The 17304-nt window shown below is 43.1% G+C and overlaps 1 long non-coding RNA gene across 1 annotated transcript; it reads left to right on the top strand.

The window, feature by feature from the left end:
• Positions 1 to 14730: 14730 nt before the first annotated feature.
• Positions 14731 to 15336, top strand: LOC136354501 (uncharacterized). The gene is made up of 3 exons (XR_010738147.1): positions 14731 to 14778; positions 14873 to 14971; positions 15051 to 15336. It is a non-coding gene; the product is annotated as an uncharacterized lncRNA (long non-coding RNA).
• The last annotated feature ends 1968 nt before the right edge of the window (positions 15337 to 17304 follow it).

Genomic DNA, 17304 nt, shown 5'->3' with positions numbered 1-17304 from the left:
ACAAGGATAGGATCAGACTAGGAGTTTAATGATTGAGAGGTACTCCATCCTTCCCATTTAAATACAGTCATGGGTTTTTGTGTCCAATGTTTAACCATTCGTCTTATTTAAAATTGTTTTTTAATTAGTATTTTTATTGTCATTATAATAACAACATAGATAGTACTTTATGCGTGACTTATTTTTTTTAAAAAAGTCATATTTTTTTAAAATAAGACAGACGGTCAAATATTAGACACGGAAATACTCATGACTGGTCAAATATTAGACACGGAAATACTCATGACTGCATTTAAAATGGGACGAAAAGAGTACTTGTAAGAGCATCGCGACAGTGGATGTTATTGATTGAGTTGTACTGTACGTGTCCGTCCTACATTTCTGCCGTTGGGATTTTTTTTTCCTTCTAAGATTTGATCTTTAATATGGAGTATATTTGAAGCTGTTTAGATTTTTTTTGTGAAAATTATCCCCTTAGAATTGTTTGGTTTTTTTTAATTTACCGTATTTTCACGTCAAGTTACATAGGTAAATACATTATAGTCAGATCTCAAAGACAGTAATTAAGAGCTTATAAACATGTAATTGAATTAAAAAAGAATGGAGTACCGGCCGACAGAACTGATGTTTATTGATAGCAATTTGTAGAATCAAATGATGATATCACTGGTGGAGAAACCATCTTTCGTCGGTCGGCCGATTTCCACAATAGTCCCGGATGCAATAAAAACCGGGGCTAAAGATGATCTTTAGTCCCGGTTCAAAAGGGTAACGGGCATATTTGATCTTTAGTCCCGGTTTGTGTTACCAACCGGGACTAAAGATCATCTTTAGTCCCGGTTCGAATGCTGTCAGGGCCTGTCAGGCCCACACCAACCGGGACTAAAGATCTTAACTTTAGTCCCGGTTGGTATTACCAACCGGGACTAATGATCCCGGTGATCTTTAGCCCCGGTTGGTGCTACCAACCGGGACTAAAGTCCCACCCCTATATATATGTCTTCTTCCTCCTCCAGCTGCCCGAGCAAGCTTCAAAATTTCTTCATATGAAGAGGGGAGGTCATGCCAAAATTTCTATTGAATTTATTTTGGTGATTACATACAAATCGGAGGTGCCTAAAAGGTTTGCAACTTCATCCTCCAATGTTTTTTTTTGTCATACTACATTTGCACCTATGTTTTGCACACTTTTTTTGTCTCCAAAATTTAGTTGTAAGTTGATGAGAGAGAAAATGTGTGTGGGGAAGAAAGAATATATAGAAATTTAGTTCATTTGCTAAACAAGGTTTTATAAAATAGTTGAGAAGGAAAACTCTAGTGAAAGTTAATCTTAAATAATAGAAAACAAACTAAAATGAAAATTAAAAGAAGTAAAACACATTAAAATTAGTTTAAAACTTTACAAATAGTTTTTAAGAATTATTTGGTGTAATATTTTATGATTTTTATATGAATAAAGATATCTTATAATTATTGTATGACTGTCATTATTGTAAGAATAATTATTTGTGTACGGTTTTTTTGACTCATGTAGATGGATCGGCAATGGATGTACGCTGACCGGCGGTCCAAAGAGTTTATTGACGGCGTGCACTATTTTTTGAGAGTAGCCGAAGCTAACAGGCAAAGGGGTTTTATTTGTTGTCCATGCAATAAGTGTAAGAATCAGAAGGAGTATTCTGCATCCAGGACTATTCATTTCCACTTGTTTGAGTCGGGGTTCATGCCAAGCTATAATTGTTGGACATCCCACGGAGAGCAAGGTGTTGAAATGGAAGAAGATGAAGTGGAAGACGACAATATTCCGGACTTTGCTCAGTATGTTGGATTTGAAGGAAATCAAACGGGCGAGGAGGAAATAGCTGCTGATGGTAACGACGTTGCGGATGATCTTAGTCAGATGTTGCAGGACGCCAGGGAGGACTGCGAAAGTGAAAAGGAGGCCCATAAATTGGACAAGATGTTGGAGGACCACAGAACTTCGTTGTACCCAGGTTGCGAGCAGGGGCACAAAAAGTTGGATACCACTCTGGAGTTGTTGCAATGGAAGGCAAAAAATAGGGTTAGTGACAAGGCATTTGGCGATTTATTGAAACTCGTCAAGAACATTCTTCCGGGGGGAAATAAATTGCCCGAGACAACGTACGAGGCTAAGAAGATAGTCTGCCCGTTAGGACTGGAAGTTCATAAGATTCACGCATGTCCGAACGATTGTATCCTATATCGCGGTGAGGAGTACGAGAACCTAGAAGCATGCCCTGTTTGCAAAGGGCTACGATACAAGATTAGACGGGACGATCCAGGAGAAGTTGACGGGGAGCTAACAAAGAAGAGAATTCCTGCTAAGGTGATGTGGTATTTCCCTATAATACCACGTTTAAGGCGTTTGTTCAGGAACAAGGGGAATGCTAGAATGTTGCGATGGCACGCTGAAGAGCGTCAACAGGACGGGATGCTGAGACACCCCGCCGATGGTTCGCAGTGGCGAAACATCGACAGAAAATTTAAAGAATTTGGAAAGGACGCACGAAACATACGGTTTGGTTTGAGTACGGATGGCATGAATCCTTTTGGAGAGATGAGCAGCGGCCATAGCACTTGGCCCGTTACGATGTGTATCTACAACCTCCCCCCCTGGCTATGCATGAAGAGGAAGTACATAATGATGCCGATTATTATTCAAGGCCCCAAGCAACCTGGTAACGACATCGACGTGTACCTAAGACCACTGGTAGAAGATCTTAAACAGTTGTGGAAGAAGGAAGGTGTCCCCGTGTGGGACGAGGACAAACAGGAGGAGTTTAACCTACGAGCGCTGCTGTTCGTAACCATCAACGATTGGCCTGCACTTAGCAACCTATCCGGACAGTCCAACAAGGGGTACAAGGCTTGCACTCACTGTATGGATGAAACAGAAAGTACGTATCTTAAGCACTGTAGGAAGATTGTATACATGGGTCATCGTCGATTCCTTGCAGCAAACCACCCGGTACGGAAGAAAGGCAAGCACTTCGAACATAAGGCCGACCACCGTACGAAGCTTAAACATCGCAGCGGGAAAACAGTGTTTGCTATGGTTAAAGATCTTAAAGTAGTGTTCGGAAAGGGGCCTGGAAGCCAGCATATAGAGAGCGAAGATGGTCACGCGGCGATGTGGAAAAAGAACTCTATATTTTGGGAGTTACCATATTGGGAATTCTTGGACGTACGCCACGCAATTGACGTGATGCACCTCACTAAGAACATTTGCGTAAATCTTCTTGGCTTCCTAGGTGTATACGGAAAGTCGAAAGATACCCTGGAAGCACGTAATGATCTGAAGCATATGGAACAACGCGGCGACCTTCACCCGGAACCAAAGGAGAAAGGAAGCCATTACTTGAGTCCAGCCAGCTACACTCTTAGCAAGGCAGAGAAGGAAAGTATGTTTGAATGCTTGGAGAGCATAAAGGTACCGTCTGGATACTCCACGAATATCAAGCGAATAATAAGCACGAAGGAGAAGAAGTTCACAAACCTAAAGTCTCATGACTGTCACGTGTTGATGACACAACTGCTACCAGTTGTAATAAGGGGTATCCTTCCAGACAATGTCCGGGCAACAATAACAAAGCTATGTGCATTCATGAACGCAATTTCGCAGAAGGTCATCGATCCGGATAGATTAGAAGCCCTTCAGAATGAAGTGGTGCAATGTCTCGTCAGTTTTGAGTTGATATTTCCACCTTCATTTTTCAATATAATGACGCATCTGCTTTGTCACCTTGTGAAAGAGATCCGTATTCTCGGTCCTATGTACCTACACAACATGTTTCCTTTCGAGAGGTACATGGGCGTTCTGAAGAAGTATGTTCATAACCGTGCTTGTCCAGAGGCAAGCATCGCCAAGGGTTATGGAACAGAGGAGGTCATCGAATTTTGCGTAGAATTTATCGAAGACCTTCGCCCAATCGGGGTACCTGAATCACGCCATGAAGGGAGACTACGGGGAAAGGGAACTCTCGGAAGGAAAGCAATAATGACGGTAGACAACAATTTATTCCGTAAAGCCCATTTCACTGTTCTGCAACACTCTTCATTGGTAGCTCCTTACATCGAGGAGCACTTGGCTCTAGTTCGCGCCAGGAACATCGGTAAGTCCGATGCATGGATTACACGGCATCACATTGATACTTTCCCCGCGTGGCTACGACAACATCTCATGGGTAACGAGTCGATCAACCAACAACTTGCCTTCCTGGCGAGGGGACCGTCTGGGTCGATCGCGACATTCCAGGGATATGAGATCAATGGGTACACATTCTACACGAGAGCCCAAGACATGAAGAGCACGAACCAAAACAGCGCTGTTCGTGTCGATGCCATGGGACACGATGGAACAACTGCCACGTATTACGGTGCCATCGAGGACATATGGGAACTTGACTATGGTCCTCTCAAGGTTCCTCTGTTCCGGTGCCAATGGGTTAGGTTGACTGGTGGAGGCGTAATGATTGATGACAGTGAGATGACAACTGTTGACCTTAACAAGGTTGGATACTCGGACGAACCTTTTGTCCTTGCCAATGATGTAACGCAAGTCTTTTTCGTGAAGGACATGTCTAGCAAAGGAAAGAAGGGCAGAGGGCCTGATGAGTCTAAGCGTCAAGTGGTTCTCCCAGGCAAAAGAAAAATCGTCAGAGTTGAGGACAAGACTGACGAGGATTACGATCAGTTGGATGGGCAACCCCCTTTCACGGTGACGATTGACCCTAGCATCCTCCTATCAAATGAAGACACCCCTTACTCACGCAGCGATCACAAGGAGGGAACAATAGTGAGGAGAAAGTACGTGCGGTCAACCGTCACCGCCGATGTAATGCCGTAATTATTGTGTACACGATATAAACTATTTTGGATGTATTGATTATCCATCATGTATATGCTAGTTATATGTGATACTTACAATTTTTAAAAGTTTTAAATCACACAGGTGGCAATTTCATATGTATGTTAATTAGAGTTTTTAACATTTAATTTACTAGCATTCATATGCTAATTATAATTGACTAGAGGATTTTTAAAAGTTTTAAATCACGCAAGTGGCAATTTCATATGTTAATTAGAGTTTTTTAACATTTAATTTACTATCATTCATATGCTAATTATAATTGACTGGAGAATTTTTAAAAGTATTAAATTTAATATATTTTTAAAACTATCATTCATATATTAGAGTTTTTCACAATTTAATTTACTATCTTTCATATGCTACTTATATATATGACTATTCGAATTTTTAAAAGGTTTAAATCATGCATGTGGCATTTACATATGTTAATTAGAGTTTTTAGCATTTAATTTAATATAATTCCTACGATAAGTATATATGATGATTACAATTTTTATTAATTTTAAATCATGCAGTATGTACATACATATCTTAATTAGAGTTTTTACCAATATAATAATATCATTCATATATATGTTAAGTATATATATATATATTGGAATTTTTATTAATTATAAGTCATATATTTGCTTATTACGATTTATCCACTTAATTTATTACAGACAAAAATAATTTTTCGAAGTAATTGTCATTAATCTTTGTACTTTAAATAATGTTAATGCATTAACTTCTATTTTATAAACACATATGTAAGCGAAAATCATATGCAGTGCTATAATCTTTAGTCCCGGTTGTTGTCAACAACCGGGAGTAAAGATATTTTCTTTACTCCCGGTTGTTCTCAACAACCGGGACTAATGATATCTTTAGTCCCGGTTGTTGAGAACAACCGGGAGTAAAGATCCGGGGGTATATATATTCCCGGTGCGCCCTCGTCTTCTTCACCAACACTTAGACGTTTTCGGCCGATCGATCTCTCTCGGCCTCTCTCCTTCGCCGCCACGAGACACCGCCCGCCACGAGACGCTCAATTTCATCATCAATATCACAGCCCAATCACAGAAATTCAAAGAAGCTCATATACATCTCAAGTTGTTGAAATACATCACAGAAGTTTCAATGTTACAAATTACAAGCACTCATGGTTCAATTGACAAGTTAAACCAAATACAATTCACAAGAAAAATTGAACCATTCATTACATTCCTTTCAAATATCACAATCCATCGGCAATCCAGTCCCGAAATTGGTTCATGACACGCGAGTCCAAATCGTTTGTTGGTTCGCTAGATGGAGAAGAGGTTCCACCCAATGGATCATAATTTTCATCATGGTCACAATTGTCGAACTCTGTATCAGCCATTTGACTGTCTCTAATGAAATTATGAAGTGCTATGCATGCATGGATAATTCTGCTTTGCTTTTCCTGCGAGTAGCTTGGTAAACTAAACAAAATCCTCCACTTGTTCTTCAAGACCCCAAATGACCTCTCAATGACATTCCGACACGAAGAATGGCAGTAATTAAAGTGCTCCCTTCTTCCCCTTGGCAATGTGCTTTCGTTGTACTCTTGGAAATGATATGTTATACCCTTGTATGGTGCTAGATAACCCGGCCTATTTGGGTATCCCGAGTCTACGAGATAAAACTTTCCTAGAGGTGGCTTTGGAAACTTGGCACTAAATCTAGTTTGTGCATCATTGAATACCCTCATGTCATGAACCGAACCAGGCCACCCAGCAAGCACGAAAGTAAATCTCATATCGAAGTCACAGACACACATAACATTCTGACTCTTCTCCTCATGTCTATTCCTATGTTGAACAGCAGCTGAATTTGGCACCACAACTTGGATGTGAGTACCATCTATTGCTCCAATGCAATTATCCAAATATGGTGTGTACTGAGGAGAAAGCAATTTCTTATGGACTGTTGTGAATAAGGGATCTTTTGGCCTAATGATATCTTGTGCAAGTTTCAGTAGAGCGGTCAAAACTGCTTTGAACTTACTATGTACTGTTTTAAGAGACCTAACAAATCTGTCTTGGGCTTGCCTAACTGATTGGGGAGCACCTACTATCCATAAAAAAAGACCCAAACACTCCATGGAATCCATGTTGTTTGTGGACTTCAACTCATATGATTCCACAAGCACAGAATGTAACCTCTCAAAAACTGGCCTGTGCATACTAAACATGTTGTAACAAGCAGTTCTATTAGCTAATGTTCTCATAACCCAATCATGTCCAGACTCAGGTGCTACCCTTCTTGGAGCCTTATTAGAGTAAAGTTCCAAGTAATACGTACCAATCATGGCGGCAAGCATACATGCTCTTCTCCTGTCCATTTCTCTTTTCTTCAAAATATAAATGATAAGATCAATCTCATCATCACTGCTATCTTCATCAGAGATATCTTCATCACCACTGCCTTCACCATCCTGCAGGAGTGACATATGCATAGAAAGAAAGCACATCATAAATATAATATGAACAAACTTCAAGAAGAAAAGAAGGGAATGTTTAAATAGGTCCACACATCACATGTTCATTACGTCACATCACATCAAACAAGTTGATAGTTCAACACAAAAGTAGATCATAACTAATGCAGCTAAAGAAAGGGATCATCTAATACAAATTCTTCTGCTGGCACCATCTTCTCAGCCACATAAATCTTGCTTCTTTAGTGCTAATGTTCTTAAACATAACTCTGTTATGTTTGGAAGCAAACAACTGTGTGGCACAAAAGTATTCCACACTGTCTTCTGCTGCACCACACTCTACTGCCAACCTCTTACAGTTTGTCAATGACTCAGCAATTTCTTCTTTCTTCTGCTCCTTTAACTTCTTGCTGTTAACAAGTTCAGTAATTAGGGTATTTGACTTATCACAATCAGAGTTGAAAGAATTGAGCAGCCCCTGCATGAGCTTCACCACTGGGCTCTTGCTTTTTTTCCCAGGACTAGAAGCTGTGGACACATCACAGCTGCTACTCCCTCTCTTCCTGCTGTTAGTGCTCATGGGGCTGTTCTCATAACCATCCCCTACAGCTCTTTCCCCTCTAGCTGCCTCCCCTGCATCCCCTGCTTCTTCTTCTCCTTCCTCTTCATCTTCATCTTCAAAACCAGGGATGTATGCTGTGGAACCATCAACTGCAACTCCTTGAAATATCTCTATAAGAAAATCTAAGTACTCAGGGTTGCCATGGCGAAATTTCTTGGCGTCCCCCTTCTCCTGTATTGACACTAAATCAATATCACAGAAAACTCTAAAATCATGTAAACTAGCTAAATTTTTGACAACTGCATACCTTAATTTTTTTTCCCACCAAGCATTTGATGCAATTATTTCTCAACTAGCACTTCTACCAGCTCCAGTTTGTTGGTTCAGCCACACCCAAGCAATGTAATAATTCTTTAGATGGGTGAATCTATTCTTTATCTGTTTGGTTGAATGCCTTAGGTTAGCCCTTTGGAAATATTTGGCCTTCAAATTCTGGTACCCTCTAGTTGTCCATGCTCCATTAGGACAATGCCCATCCCTTATTTCCTCACATGCTATTTCACACAATGTGTAAGTTTTTTCTTCTGTCCAATTTGCCTTGTCATACGTATTCTAGGAAAGAAAAACATGATTTAACCCTAAATTAACCAATGAACAACATATACTGTAATACAAATGCTTAGATCACGGCATGCATAGCAGTATCAATATCATGAGCAACAATTGGCATATTTCGCAATAGCACAAATCAAACATAACAGAAAGTAACCATGGGGGGTTTACCATGTGCTGACCATCAGGACCAAAGTCCTCTTCGTCTTCTTCGTTGCCGTCGTCCTCGGACACATTTGTCCCTTGGGACGACGAGGCACCGGCTCGCCGTCCTCCTCCGAAGACTCCAAAGTTGAAGGCGGGTGGCCCGCTGTGCGACATGGATGCCCCATGACCTCGGACGCCTCCTTGGCCAGACGATGAGCCAGGAGGAACAAATCCTCGCATTCCCCTGCCAGATCCAGCGCCATTGGTCAACGACATGCCACGGCCTCGTCCTCCTCCTCTCCCTCCACGACTTCTGCCACGTCCCCCTCCCGCCGCTGGAGGAGGACGTGACGGGGGGACTGTGGATCTGCTCCCTGCCCGAATCGGAGGTAACACAAGGCTACCCGGTTCAAGGATCTGTTGGTAGGAGGCGAAATCGGGGAAGGCGTCGGCCTGGGAGTTCAGATCGAGGCCCCCCGATCCCCCTCCCCCAAAATGGATGCCGGTGCCAGATCCACCATATCCTGAAGACCCCTGCGAGAAGCCGTAGTCGGAGCCGTCCATGTGGCCCGTTGGAGCTTCATTGAACGACTGGGAGAAGAAATCGTGAGGATTTCCACCCGCCATTGATGATGCGCGATTCGTGAGGCTTGCGCGAGCGGCGTCGGCTTGCACGACACCGGCGAACCAAGCGGCGGGCAGAGGACTAGCTAGCGCGTAGCTGCGGTGGGGGCTAACGCAGGGCGGCGGCGAGGGCGCGTGGTTGTGAGTAGCGAGAGAGAGACGACGCGAGGAAGAGATGAGGCGAGGAAATGGATAGGGATGGCTGGCGTGAAGGGGCAGTGGCTGGATCTTTACTCCCGGTTGTTGAGAACAACCGGGACTAAAGATATCTTTAGTCCCGGTTCTTAACCCTAACCGGGTTTAAAAAGAATTTCGAAATAGCGGGAAAAGATATTTACTCCCGGTTGTTGAGAACAACCGGGACTAAAGATATCTTTAGTCCCGGTTGTTCTCAACAACCGGGAGTAAATATCTTTTCTTTACTCCCGGTTGTTCTCAACAACCGGGAGTAAAGATATCTTTAGTCCCGGTTGTTCTCAACAACCGGGAGTAAAGATCCGGGGGTATATATATTCCCGGTGCGCCCTCGTCTTCTTCACCAACACTTAGACGTTTTCGGCCGATCGATCTCTCTCGGCCTCTCTCCTTCGCCGCCACTGCCTAGGGCAAATCCCCGCGCCGACGCCGCCGTATCTCGCCGTCGTCTCGAGCTCGTCGTCCTCGCCGCCGCCTCCGTCTCCTCCGCTGCCGCCGCATCTCTGGGGTGAGAGCCGCCGCCGCCAGATCTCCCTTCATGCATCTCGATCTCTCCGATATCGATCTCTCTCCGTCGCGCCGCCCGCCACGAGACGACGCGCCACGCCGCCGCCTTCGCCGCCGCCGCATGCCAATGCCACGCCGCCGCCACCGTCGCCACGCCGCCGCTGCCTTCACCGCCGAGCGCGCAATGCCGCCGCCGCCACGCCATGCCGCCGCCGCCACGGCCCCGCAACGCCACGCCGCCGCCGCCGTCGCCACGCCGCCGCCGCCGTGCGCGCCCCGCCGCCGCCGCCACGGCCCCGCACCGCCACGCCGCCGCCGCCGCCGCCACGCCGCCGCGCCAACCGCCGCCCCGATGCCGCCACACCGCCATTAACGAACGAGAGCGAGAACGATCGAACAAACGAGAGCGAGAACGAACACGTCAACGTACGTTGCCGCGAGAACGTGAACGAGAACGAGAACGATCGAACGAACGAGAGCGAGAACGAGAACGATCGATCGAAGACAAGCGAGAACGAGGGAACGAACGTGAATGAGAACAAGCGAACGAACGTGAATAAGAACGAGCGAACGAACGTGAACGAGCTAGGGAACGTGAACGAGCGAACGAACGAGGACGAACGTTAACGTGAAATGCAATATATATATATATATATATATATATATATATATATATATATATATATATATATATATATATATATATATATATATATATATATATATATATATATATATATGTTACTTCGCATTTATCGTAATACATCTTTTTGTATCTTGCAGAAAAGACGTGTTGTCGGAGTCGTCCGTCAAGCCTGAGTGGAAGAGCTAGCCCTAGAAGAAATTGGAGCATGCAAGTGACGTAATAATATAAATGATTGTTATATTTGTAATGCAATTAATTAAGATTATTAGACCTGTAATTGGACTTATCATATAAGATTGTGTAGTGTTCTAATATTATTTGAGTTTTAATATAAGATTACTTTATTTGTAATTAGACTTAGTATGTATAATTATTGACAACGGAATTGGTGCGACAAGTAGCAATTGACTATTGTAGTCTTAATTAGACTTAGCATATACGCACGAAACACTTAGCATATACATGACTATTTTAGTCTTAGCATGTAATATTATTTGAGTTTTAATATAAGATTACTTTATTTGTAATTAGACTTAGTATGTATAATTATTGACAACGGAATTGGTGCGACAAGTAGCAATTGACTATTGTAGTCTTAATTAGACTTAGCATATACGCACGAAACACTTAGCATATACATGACTATTTTAGTCTTAGCATGTAATATTATTTGAGTTTTAATATAAGATTATTTTATTTGTAATTAGACTTAGTATATAATTATGTACTAGCTAGGGTTGTATAATATACGTCACCTAGACTTAGCTTATATCACGATTTGTAATTAGACTTAGCACGTAAGGTTGTGTAGGGTTCTAATGTACGACATTTACACTTAGCATACATGACTTAGATTGTTAAAACATAAATGTATCGTGACTTAGCAGATGTTTCTTGTATCAACAGATGGCTGACCGCGATGAGGAACAGATATTGTACGATATAATCGCGGAGGGAAGCAGCCAGTACTGGAATGAAGAAGAGGGGAACGAGGATCCAAACCAGTACTTGAACGAGGAAGGAAACGTGGAGAGGGATGCGGAGGGGAACCAGCAGGGGCACGTGGAAAGGGATGTGGAGGGGAACCAGGAGGAGGAGGCTAGTGGTAGTCAACCCTCCGTTGGACAGAAGAGGGCACGCGGGCAACGAGGTGCAACGAAGAAGCTTGAGGGCCGGCACATCATAACGGAAGTGCAAGAAGATGGACGTCCTAGTGCCCCGGCCGAAGCCGCCAAGAACTATGTACGTCACAACGGTTGGGTTGTGCGGGATAACGTGCCTGTCAGTACGGTGTACTGGCGAAGAACAAGGGCACGCGGAGATCATGAGAGCTTTGTCCCAGATTCTGAGAAAGAGATGCTGTGGACCACAATGCTCGAGACATTCACCCTTCCTGCGGGTACAGAGGACAAAGTGAAAAGGTGGACTCTGAAGAAAATGGCAGAACAGTTTTAGAGCTTCAAGGGAGATCTGTACCAGAAGTATATACTGAAGGGGCAGACACCGAACTTCGACACATTCCCAAAGCTAAGGGATCACTGTGACGAGTTCGTTGCTTATAAGACAGGTGAACAAGGGCAGGCGATGATGGAAAGAAACAAAGAAAATGCCGCCAAGAAGAAGTACCATCACCACTTGGGGTCAGGAGGCTATAGCGTCGCGATGCCGAAGTGGGAGCAGATGGAGGCTAGCTTGATTGAGAGGGGTATCGAACCGGCAACAGCCAATTGGCCGGAACGATCGAAGTTCTGGTACTATGCTCACGGTGGAACGCTCAACCCAGCTGATGGCTCACTGGTCTTCGGCGATCAGATACGAGAGGTTGCGCGACGACTAACAGATGCAGTGGAAGCCTCCTCTCAGGGCACGTTCCGACCAGACAGAGATAGGGACGAGCTGACACTCGCCCTGCAGACTCCAGAGCATCCAGGACGAACACGAGGGAAAGGGGTGATTCCTTGGAAGATTGGTTTCAAGGAGGACATCCACACGTACAGGAGTCGGATGAGGAGCAAGAGAGATACCGAGGCGAAAATTGCAGACCTAGAGTTCCGGGTATCGAGCTACGAACTCAACATGCAAGAGGAGGTGGCAAGGAAGGTTGATGAACGCATGGCCGCACATCGGTCCCATGATCCCCAGCCGACCATTCCTCCTGCAATGGTGAGCCCGTCAGGAAACCGTAGCAGCTGCGCCTCAACGGGGCAGGTAGGATCACAGAGCATGGACGCCATGCAAACACAGGACGAATCGACCTGTCCCGTTGATGACATCACTCAGCGGACACCATGTGAGCTGCATATTCCTTTCAAGAACTTATCAATAAAGGTAAGATTTAGCCATTCCGCTAGTTGCTGCTTATATATGTTGATTACTAATAAATAATCTCTCACAACATGAAGGTGGCGTCGGGCATGGCCATCCCAACGGACCCTTCAGGTACTTACCACTGCAGGCCGATTCCAGCAGGATACTCGAAGGTCGAAGTTGAGTTGGTCGAAGGCGCGTACGAGGACCTCGAGCTGGATTACCCTGGAGGAGACGGTGAGACGCATCTACGAGACACAAGCCATGCCATTATTCTATGGCGCAGGCGGTACATCATCCTCCCTGGGCGACAAGCGGCGTCTCGTGCACCATCTCCTCCGGCTCCGCCATCTCCTCCTCAGGATCCTGCACCGTCTCCTCCTCATGCTCCGCCAGCACCGTCTCCACCTCAGGCTCCAGCACCGACTCCTCCTCAGGATCCTGCACCGACTCCTCCTCGGGCTCCTACACCTACTCCCCCGCAAGCTCCTCTTCCGGCACCTTCAAAGTCAAGGGCCCCCCCAGCTCCACCGCCTGCCCACACAAGGGCAACGAAGAAGGCGAAAGTTGACGCCGCCAAGAACAAGGACCCCGGGTACGATTGCACGCAAGAGGAGCTTGACGCTTACGTTGCATCAGAAGTCAAGAGACAATTCAAGCCTCGAAGTCCAGAAAAGAAGATTCCTGTAGACCCCAGTGTCAGGAGCTTCTTCAGGGGTATGTCTGCATCTGTCAAGGAGGCCATCAAGCTATCGGACTATGAGCGAACGCTGAAGAAAGCATCTTCTGGAAAGTCCAAACCAGTCCCTCAGCTTGGAGAGCAACCAAACCAGGAGATCGAGCCGTTGGTGACCGGTAAAGAAATGACGATAGAACAATTTATTACTGACACCGGTCTAACTACGGATCAATTGCTAGGAGTCGCACCAATCGAAAAGGCGGAAGTGAAATACATGTACGAACTCGGTAAACCGCTTGTCAAGCCTGAGCTGCTGCAGTCCCTACCCACACAAATGTACAAGTTCCATCAGCTGTACATGGAGATGAGCGCCACCGGTAGAGAGATGATCGGAGCGAGGATCAGGGACCCGGACTTCTTGCAAGGAGATGACATTCTCTGGATCAATTTCAGGGGAATCTACGAACTATACCAGCTGGACGCCCTCGACGTCTCTATTATGAGTTGCTGGATTTTGCAAGTATATCGTTCAGTTAGATTTCTTACTATACGTCTCCTTTAATTAATTAGGTCCTTGTATATATAAGTAGACTATAGAAAATAATATACTCCCTTTTATCGTTGTAGAATGGAGATTCAAAGGGCCCGACGGCGGAGGGTTTTCGATACTGGATTCATCGACCCTCGGAAAGTAAACGTCGCAATGCTCGACTAATATCCACAAGAAACAGAGGACAATCTCGTCCATCTCCTGAAGGCGCAGCATTACAAGACGTTCATACTGTTGCCATACAACACAGAGTTAGTTTAATTTTACTGTCTTCCTACATACCAAATTTCATTCCCGTACGAACTTGCTAAGTGTTTCATATGTAATGCATCCCACGCACATTGCAGATTCCACTGGGTGCTTTTACTCTTCGACCTGGAGGCCTGCACCGTCAACGTATATGACTCAATGGATAAAAAAGAGTCTACGTTTGACAAGGTTTTCGAACTTATAGACAGGTACCGTCATAAGTTCCTTTGTTAATTAAGAAAATCTTGTTATGTTAATTGCTACTACGAATCATAGCTTTAAACTCCATGTAGGGCTTGGTATCGGTTCCGTCAATTGGTCCGCGGCAAATGGAGAGAAAGACTTAGGCGGAAGTTCAAATTTCCTGTGAGTACACATGCTCTACATTTATATTTCTCCGATTCAAATACATACAAGTGTATATTAATTAGATCTCTCGTTGTTTGTCATTTATTTGTAGTGCGCAAAGCAAAAGCAGGGAAATAACTTGTGCGGCTATTACGTGTGCGAGTATTGCCACTGCCTTGCAAACCAAATCATCACCACAAGAGAGCTCGATGTACGTACAAATAAATTCAAAATTTCATTACGTAGCGATTTCTTGTTTAATTACTAATCAATTTCATACATTCATATAGTTTATTCGCATGAGGGATAACCTGACCACACACAAGGAATTTATCACGGCGGTTCAAGAACAACTCATGGGATTCATCAACGAAGAAATCCTTGATCCCAAGGGTGAATTCTACTACGACGGAAACACAATTCACCGGTCCTTAGCTTCTGAGCTAGCAGCGACTACTACTACGTCGAAATCGTAGCTAGCTAGGACATATAATGGATTGTAATTAATACATGACTACATATGTTTCTATATGCATGTGTACACATTTTCTATAATGTAAATATATTTTGGTCATATATATATCTATATACATATGCATTTGCATAACATATATATATGTATAAATACATATATATTATGCATGTATATACATATAATATAATATAATACATATATATATATATACATATATATATGTATGCATATATATGTATTGAAACATATATATGCATGGTTTATATATATATATATATATATATATAAACCATGCAGCAACAGGGCCATGAAAAAAAAAAGGTCAGCTCGATCTTTAGTCCCGGTTGGTAACACCAACCGGGACTAAAGATGGCTCAGCCACGACCAACCGGGACTAAAGATTGCTCAGCCGGCCACGTGGCTGAGCCATCTTTAGTCCCGGTTGGTGTTACCAACCGGGACTAAAGATCGATCTTTACTCCCGGTTATTTCACCCGGGACTAAAGATAGCGATATTTAGTCCCGGATTGGTACTCCCGGTTTGGAAACCGGGACTAAAGGGGGGTTACCAACCGGGACTACAAAGGGTTTCTCCACCAGTGTATATTATCACTGGCAAAACAATATTTCTACACGAATAGAAGCCGGTCAGCAGTGGCGGAGCCAGTGCCATCGTCAAACCGGAGCAACTAATTAATAGTGTTTTCGGTGATCAATTAATTTTTATAAATGTCAATGATTATTAGTAGTGGAGTTAATAGTGGTGAAGCCCGAGCGGTCGCTCGACCTACCCGGGAGGTGGCTTCACCACCACTGCCTGTCAGTCCCTCCAAGCCGGTACTCCATTCATTCATAATATAAGCAAAGCAGCACAAAGAGAGAAAAGCTCTCTTCTTTTTCAGGCGCACACTTTCCAAACTGCTAAACGGTGTATTTTGGAAAAAAAAACTAACAAAAAAACTTAATAAAAATGTATTGATCTACTTTTTTTCAATTTAAAGTAATTAATACTTAATTAATTATGCGCTAATAACTCACATCGTTTCATATCCTCTTAATTTTTTTTCTATGTTTCAAACACACCAATTTGCTACAGCTGCAGCGCCACTGCCAGCCGCTGAAGTGCTGCCGGTTGCTTGCCTAAGTACTGCACGCGGTTGCGGCTGCAGCATGGAAGGAAGCCGATCAAGCCATGCATAGCAGCTATTACCTTGTCACATTATATTTGTACTTGTACGAAGAAGAGAGAAGAAAATTAGACTATAAATTAGTAGTCAGGAGTAGTCAGCTCTAGCACGAGTTCAAATAAATTACTCTCTCCATACTCATAAAAGAATTCGTTTAGAACAATGTTTAAGTCAAATCTTGGGAATATAAATCATTAATAACTCTCAAGTTGTTTAGTTTGAAAATATAAAAATTGTATGAATAGATTTATCTTGAAAAATACTTTCATAAAAGTATACATATATCAATTTTCAATAAATATTTTAATAGAAAAAAGAAGTCAAAGTTGTGTTTTGAAGACCGTGTCGATGTCCTAAACGACTTCCTTTACGAGTATGGAGGAAGTATATGAGAGAGATGGGTGGATTAGATATTAATGATCCGTATATATCTATAACTAATTATCATATGAGTGGACTATTAAGTTAGTTATAGATAATATTTTAATATTTAGAACCAGCAATTGGCTATATTATTAAACTTGCTGTAAGATGGATCTAGTACTACTGCAACAAAAAAACAAGGGAAATATTTGCAAGGAAATTTTCTTCAAAGTTATTTCTTAAGTTTATGGATCTACGATACATGTTTGCATGGACTATGGTGTAATTATTCATATAAGTAAAGCTACTTTCGTTTCAACGTTTTGGCTAAGACTTTCATCAGCATGTAAAATGAGGTGAGCTATTAGCAGATTATTAATTAAGTATTATTTTTTACAGTATTATTTTTTACAAACTTAAAAAAATAATTTGTTTGATTTCTTAAAAACTTATATATAAAAAATATTTTATAAATGTATCGTTTAGCATAGCTCATATGTTGGGTTAGATTCGAACTCA

Source organism: Oryza sativa, chromosome 12 (genome assembly GCF_034140825.1).
Source record: "Oryza sativa Japonica Group chromosome 12, ASM3414082v1".
Lineage (NCBI taxonomy): Eukaryota > Viridiplantae > Streptophyta > Magnoliopsida > Poales > Poaceae > Oryza > Oryza sativa.
Note: the sequence above shows the minus strand (reverse complement) of the source record. Positions and strands in the feature narration are given on the sequence as shown.